General features: G+C 34.6%; 1 long non-coding RNA gene across 1 annotated transcript; it reads right to left on the bottom strand.

The window, feature by feature from the left end:
• Window positions 1–544: 544 nt before the first annotated feature.
• Window positions 545–3,196, bottom strand: LOC108367718 (uncharacterized). Its single transcript, XR_001848284.1, has 4 exons — window positions 2,930–3,196; window positions 2,808–2,852; window positions 2,424–2,516; window positions 545–643 (listed from the first exon to the last, which is right to left on the bottom strand). It is a non-coding gene; the product is annotated as an uncharacterized LOC108367718 (long non-coding RNA).
• Window positions 3,197–8,159: the final 4,963 nt, after the last annotated feature.

Genomic DNA, 8,159 nt, shown 5'->3' on the forward strand with positions numbered 1-8,159 from the left:
CCCAAAATGGTTCTTGCAGTTAAAGGTAACCCGTTAAGTCCAGCATTATATAAGGATTGTAGGAGGTCCGTTAGGCTATTTTGCGAAATATTATTTTTGATTGCCCACGTTTATAACGCCCTGCAAATTTCCTCGCTTATATTTTTGTTTGCAGATTCTTCTGTGCTATCATCACTTTCGACATCTTCAAACAAAAGCCTGTCATCATCGCTATTATATTCATCGATATCTAATTCAGGAAACTCTTCCATAGTGCTGGACGTTAGATCACTATTTATTCCGCGGCAAAATGCTTCTCTACTCGTGGATGGAATATCATCGCTTTCTAACCCAGAAGTCGATTCATTCAGTTTGCGAAACTTCGCAACTGTTGCTTTATAATAAGCCTTTTCCTTACTTATAAGGTTAGAAAGCGTTCTTTTATGCATACCGTAATAAATAATGGTGTAAAGGTACGATCTAATAATAATTCTATTAATAATGATAATAATAGCAATTAAAGTAGTAATAAAAATAATAATATTATAATACTATTATTATAATATTATTATTATATTAGATATTATAATAATAAAATTAATAACAGATAAAATTTATATATATATCTAATCTCCGCTGACTTCTACTGTCTGTATTCCACGACCTGCAAAGAAAATATAAAAATAAAATTTGATAAAAAATAATATATAATAAAAAATATCTCAACAAAACCAAAAAAACACTTCATTGAAACGTCTATATATTATGGCCATAGGCAAGTGTATCCACATATCGTCGTTTAAAGTACAAAACCGCGTATCAAGATAATGCAAAACCGCGTATGTGAGGTTGCATAAATTATATTCCAGAGCGTAAAAACTCTCATATGTCCAAATGGTTTTCTTTTTTGTAAAGCAATCGCATTTCTGGCTAGTATATTTCAGAACGAATGGATAAGGCTTGAGCCAAGAGCTATTGTTAGCTAATCCAATTTTTGGCAAAAAAGGTAATTTACGCGGCTTTGCAGAGCGACGATACGCGGTTTTGTACTTTAAACGGCGATATGTAGCTCTACATATTGTGCCGTATGTATGCTAATTGTACATACATATGTTGCACATATCGTACCTAGACGAAAAGAAAAACTTATTTCCAAAACGCGTTAAGTCCAAAATAGCACCCCCATGACATGCTAATTGTATGTTGCACATATGTACATATCGTCGCTGGAATAATGAAATAGTGTAACATGAAAAGTATAGTTTTGAGAAAAACGAATTGGAAGTTTTTATAAACCATTACAAACCATACAAATACAATTTGGTTTTTCGGGAATAAATTAGTGAGCCAAAGAGATATTTAAGAAAACTAAACATTTTTCAAATAGATTAAAGGATTGTCTATCCAATAGTGCAATTATCGAGTAAAAGTGTATTTGGCATTTACACTGTTTCTTTATTCGAGCGACGATATATATATACATATTTCCACTGCACTTTCCTCTTTTTACCTACATACGTATGTACACATGTACGTCGTTGCAGCTGCGCTTTGTACAAAGGTACTTGCACTTCACTTTCTTTTGTTTAACTGCATACATATCTACACACTTATGCAGTTGCAACTATTTCCACACATATGTATGTATACAATGTAGGTACCCAGCCAGCATTTGGTCGATGCAACTACAACAACTGATGCAAATGCAGCGGATGCAAATATTGTTCCTGACCGAAAATGTCTGTTTTTAAAAACGCATCAATTCTTGAGTGTACAACCGTGAAATGATAATTTACACAATTTACATTCAACTCAGTTGGCACAAATTAAGCAAATTTGCTGTTAATTGGAATTAAAAGAAACTGATGTTTTATATTGTTGCGCTTAGGAAAACAGACATTCTACTGCACTTTTCCCATTTATTGCACCACACTTATTGCTGTTTACATATGTACCTAGTTGCACTTTTAACATACATATGTACATACATATTTGCATTGCACTTCCTTCTTTTTACTTACATAAGTACATTTAGGTACTAATACTTTATTTTTTGTTTATATACATACATGTGACCACATTTATGTAGTTGTAGCCAAAGCTGGCATTCTGTTGCACTTTTCACAGCACTTTCTGTTTACATATGTATATATCTACGTGTCGGCAGTGATACTGCAAACTTTAATTAAATAATCCCTCACCCGTACCTTACAGAAAAAGGAATACATTTTCGTCACGAGTTTAATAGATTATAAATTTTGGCACTCCGGTGAGGGTAACAAATCAGTGCCAGAGGTAATAATTTCTGCAGAGTTTTGCAGTATCACCGACGACATAAACACAAGTAAGTACATACATACATATGGATTTAGTTGCGTCTGGAGCAACCGCGTTTCTTAATATTTAAACCAACGTATTTTATATTTATATATATTTAAACTCACCGAACAATGTAGCTGGAATGTTGTAGGGTTGAGAGTTGTTGGCGACCAATGGCGTTGAATGTGCTGTGGGCGTCGTTGCTGATGTTTGGCAATCTAAAAGAAATAATTACATTATAATCAAATGAAACTGTTAACAATGGTTAAAGGCTGACTTCCAAGTTGGTATATTGCAAAGCATCAGCCTCGTTTATTTATAAACTATAACTGATGGAAATGACCAATTTGCCCAACTAAGTTCCAATTCGGCGTTTGAACATGGTTGCGCTTATTGCACTTTTCCATTAGTTATATTTAGTTTAGAAATAAAAGAGGCTAATGCTTTGCAATATACCAACCTGGAACTCAGCCAAACTATGTTAAATTGGGAAACTTTAGTCTTCTTACCTTCAAGGTTCTGATGGCTTAAGTCTCCTGCTGATGTTTGGCTATCTATGGATATATAAAATATACATATATGTATTTAATAAAAGAAAAATTACATTTAATCAAATTAAATTGCTTCTTACCTCCAAAATTTTGCGCGAAATTGATGTTTTTCTTCGCAGCCTACTAGAATCAAATTTGAAATTCGCTGTCAAATTTCGCCTGATTTTCACTTGCTCGCTCTAACGCATATAATTCTTATTAAGAGTGCGAATTCTTATAGCTACGCTGCTCTTACTTATGGAAACTTTTTTCGACAACTTTTGAGTGTGTGGGTGAGATGACAAAAAAGTTGGGTATGTGTTGGTAAATCATTTGAATTTCAGGGGAAAGTGGTGAGCCGTGGCTGGCAGGGAAGTATCTTATGGTTTACACCGGACAATACTGTCATGACAATAGCAATACATGCACACTTTTTCACTAATACATGCATACTTTTCCAATTGTCTCAATCACTGCCCAGCCAGCAAAAAATCCGAAAACCGATCCGAAAACGCCTTCGGCTGCGCTTAGGAATTATAGCCCTTAATACGCGGAATTGTCCTTCTGTGTTGCCGGAGAAGATTGTTTGAATGAACTACAACAGGTGTAAAGTTGTCACTTAGTTGTAAATGCATTTAAATTTTTTATTACCACTGAATTCTCAAACCTCAAAAGCAGATCATAATTAAATAGTTATATATAACTAAAGATAATGACTTGTACTTTCTAAATAATGTACATTTCTTTAGCATTAATCACGTAATTTTTTCAAAAAGGATTATTTTATTAAAAAATTACGATTTTTTTAGTTTTTTAATATTATGGGCTTTAAAATATGAAAAGTAATTTAAATGAGGTACATGAATTGAAAGATAAATTAATTATCTTTATCTTGACACATTGCATTTTCAAATCGGTTACGTGGTTCAAAAGATATTAATAGTAAAAAAAAATGCAAAAAATTAATTTCAACACTAAATATGTTTAAAACTAGAAGGCCCCGGAACCTGAGAGTGGGTATATTTGAAAAGAGGAGGAGCCCAGATTGCCAATGGCGTAGTCAAAATTTGTCGCCCCTGTTATCGTAATCTCCCCCAGTACTAAACCAAATTTTAATACACCTCATTTCGAAACATAAACCCACCTCATATTGACAAGTTTTAACAATTCCTTTTTTCGTATTTAATTTTTCTTATTTTTTATAAAAATTCAGAGCGTTCTTTAACAAAAACTATATAAGTCCAATTTAAAATTGTGCGCAATATATAAAAAAATCAGCAAGTTTTCCTAAACACATCGGTAACAAAATGATCTTCTAGTTCGATACATCGAACGATCGATGTAATTTTTCGAAACATCGATTTTTCAAACATCGATAGTCTAATTTACTACTTTTATGCGACAGAATTCGTGAATTTTTCATTTCATGAATTCAAAAATTGTTGCGTTTATGCATAATCGCGAATTCATGAAAGGAAGTGTTTTGAAAAAGTGGCGGCGCACTAGCGCGAAACCAAACAGCAGGGTTATGGTATTTTCCCAATTTTCTTTTACTGTGTCGTTGGTACCAGGAAATAGTCCATGTTATACTTAAATCGGTTTTAATGCATTTAAACTTCCTCTACATATTTGTATAAATCCACGTAACTATTTGTTTTAATTCATGGTTGTATCATTACATGCTTTTGAATCTAAAAACGTCATAACCCTAGTAAACAGCTGATTGTGAAACGCGGCGTTGTCGGACTAGCACTTCACCAGTACATGAAATGATGCCGAAAGTCATGGTTGATTTCCGTGTATAATTGAATTCATGAAATTGTGTGTATGCAGCCAACTTTAACCCAAATTCATACGCATAAGCTTAGTAATTGTGATTAACAACCCTAAATGTAATGTTATTACAACAAAAAAATTGATTTACTCATCGTCGTTTAAACCAACTGTCACTGCTGATCAGATTCTTGCCTTTGTACATCAGGATACTAACATTGATAAACAAGAATGCTATGCTACTATGGCCAGCCAATACTAAAATACGCCCGTTTAATTTTTTACCAAAAACGCCAACTGCTACGCAAGCAACTTAACAAATTCATTGCAAACTAAAGTTAAATTTAATCTCAGAATTTACTTCCAAAATATGTCTGGAATTAGAACCAAAACGCACATAATTCGCTCTTTTAGTTCGGAGCTTACCTACGACATTTATGTCTTTGTTGAGACTTGGTTGACGTCGGATTTTTATGACCACGAATACTTCGATGCTAATTTATTTACTGTTTACCGTAAAGATCATGATGCTGTCAAAACAGGCTGTACTATAGGAGGTGGAATACTAGTTGCGGTCCGTCGTGTGTTTCGCTCATTAGTTGTGGCGGTTGAAGACAATAATTCAATCATTAGCCAACTATGTATTCGCGTCTGTGGAGCATTGAACCCACTTTTTGTGTGTGCTTCCTATATACCTCCGCATAGTTCTGATACGCTTTATAGTTCTCATCTAAATAATAATAGTGCTCTAACTGTGTCTATTATTGATGGAAACCAACTTTGTGTTCTTGGAGACTTTAATTTGTGTAATGTTATTTGGTTGCATATGTTTAACAATACTAATTTAACGCCTTCTAATGTCGAATCTCCTTCTGAGATCTACTTTATAAATAATATTCTTGCTCTTGATCTTATGCAAATAAATGGCTTTTGTAATAAGCTAAATAGATTCTTATACATTATCTTTGTTAGTAAAAATATGAACTTTAATATCTCCGATTGCTTAACGCCAATAACACCTTGTGGCATGCATCACATTCCTATAGTACTTAAACTATAATTTTATCAATTTCATAAATTCTCTCCACCTGCAAGACTTTCTTTTAATTATAATTCTTGCGAGTTTATCGCTTTCCTACTCTCCTATGATTGGGATTAGTTACTGTTTAATCTCAATGTTTATTTATTTAGTTATTTATTTATTTTTTAATCTAGAAAATAAAACATTTAGTAAAGACTATTTGGCAAAAGATAAAATATAAATTAATAACTAATTAATAGCATACTACTTAAAAGTAGTTTGAAATTAAATTTGGAAGAAGAGAAATCGATAGCAGAAGAGTTTGAGAGCGAGTTAAACTCATTTAGAGCTCTGCGAATAGGAGCGTTATTCGCATAATTATTCCTGACGAAGTCCAGAGAAAAAATATCGTGATTCCTAAGGCTTCTTGGTGGGATATTAAATGTAATCCGTTCGAGTGAGAACGGCGAGTCAATGGCACCCCGAATAATATCAAAAACGAAAGTAAGAGAGCGAACAATCCTCCTATTGTGCAGTGATTTAAGGTTTATGAGCAGAGATGGGCACTACCACAAACAAGCGTGAGCTAAAAGTGGGAATGTATTAGTGTGTCTAATTCATTTTGCATTCTATCGCGTTCTCATTGTTACGCTCTCGTTTCTATAAGTACACGCGATACTTACTCTCTTTTAGCACCTGCTAAGTCTCCGCCCATGCCTGTTTATGAGCATGCATCTAGCAGTGTAAGATGGGAAAGGGTTAACAAAATGTAGAGAGCGTAGAGCATAACGATTGAAAGATTTTTGGATTCGTTCAATTCTGTTTATATGACAGTCATAATATGCTCGCCAGATGAAGACAGCGTACTCGAGCTTAGAACGAACAAGAGAAGTGTATAGTAGTTTTATGGTATATCGGTTTTATGGTATGGTAAATCGACGGATAAATGCGAGCATTGCATAAGACTTAGCAATGGTATAATTTAAGTGGCTGTGAAAAAGAAATCTAGCATAAAAAATGACTCCTAAGTCAGAAACTTCATCAATGGTGGCAAGCTGCGAGTCACCAGTTAGATAAGAAGTCTGGGTAATGGAACGAGATTTGGAGTAGGAGACATGGTAACACTTATTTGTATTTAATTTTAATCTATTTTTGGAGCACGAAGCAACAACGTTATTAAGATAAGCCTGTAGGTTGATAGAGTTTGAAACATTTGTAATCGAAGAGTAGATTTTCAAGTCATCCGCATACAATACAATTTTTGAAAAGTTTAAGCAACTAGAAATATCATTGATGAAAATCACGAAAAGTATGGGACCCAAGATACTNAGAGCACGAAGCAACAACGTTATTAAGATAAGCCTGTAGGTTGATAGAGTTTGAAACATTCGTAATCGAAGAGTAGATTTTCAAGTCATCCGCATACAATACAATTTTTGAAAAGTTTAAGCAACTAGAAATATCATTGATGAAAATCACGAAAAGTATGGGACCCAAGATACTCCCCTGAGGAACACCAGAGGATGCGACAAAGGGATAGGAGTACACATTATCAACTACAACAACACAATTCCGTGAAGAAAGATATGATTTTACCCACGATAAAAAAGCGGAATGAACGCCTATGCTAGCCATTTTTGAAGTTAAGATTGAGTGACTGACTTTGTCAAACGCCTTAGAAAAGTCCATGTATACGGTATCGACTTGCAGACGGTTATTAAAGGCAGTTAAACAGAATTCGATAAAAACAGCAAGGTTAGTAACAGTGGACCTTTCAGGCATAAAACCATGCTGATTAACAGATAACAGTAAAAAAAAACTCAAATAATTTGGATAATAATAATAATAATAGATTGGCGCTTACACATATGTTAGTGTTTGGCCGAGCTTCTCCTCCGATTTGTGGCGTGCGCCTTGATGTTGTCACACAAAGCGGAGGGACCTACAGTTTTACGCCGACTCCGAACGGCGATTGTATTTTTATGAGAAGCTGTTTTTCATGGCAGAAATACACTCGGAGGTTTGCCATTGCCTGCCGAGGGACGACCGCTGTTTAGAAAAAACCTTTTTTCTATATTTTTTGGAATGTTGCTTTGACCAGGGCTTGAACCCAGGTGCGGATGTGTGAAAGCGCGCACTGCTTACCACTACACCACAGCGCTCAAATAATTTGGATATCGTTGGTAATTTAGATATTGGCCGATAGGTGCTTATGTCGTTTTTATTACCACTTTTGACTACGGGGGTGATAAGAGTGGTCTTCCAAGCATCTATAAACTCACCCAGTTCAAGAGATTTATGGAAAATCAAAAAAGTGGATATGCAAAAGCAGAACAATTCTTCAAAAGGAATTACGATATTCCATCAACATGGGTTTGAGTTGAAGATTTGATATGCCGGATACCATCCTCAACATCATCAATTCATATAGCAAGCGAACCAAAATAGATTGGAGAGTGAGCACTCTGAGGATAACAGCCACATGGATCCGAATCTATCTCAAAGTTAGAGCGAAAGAAATACGCGAAAAGATTGGT

Source organism: Rhagoletis zephyria, unplaced genomic scaffold (assembly GCF_001687245.7).
Source record: "Rhagoletis zephyria isolate East Lansing unplaced genomic scaffold, Rhagoletis_zephyria_1.1 Rzeph_scaffold_02787, whole genome shotgun sequence".
In the NCBI taxonomy this organism is placed as follows: domain Eukaryota; kingdom Metazoa; phylum Arthropoda; class Insecta; order Diptera; family Tephritidae; genus Rhagoletis; species Rhagoletis zephyria.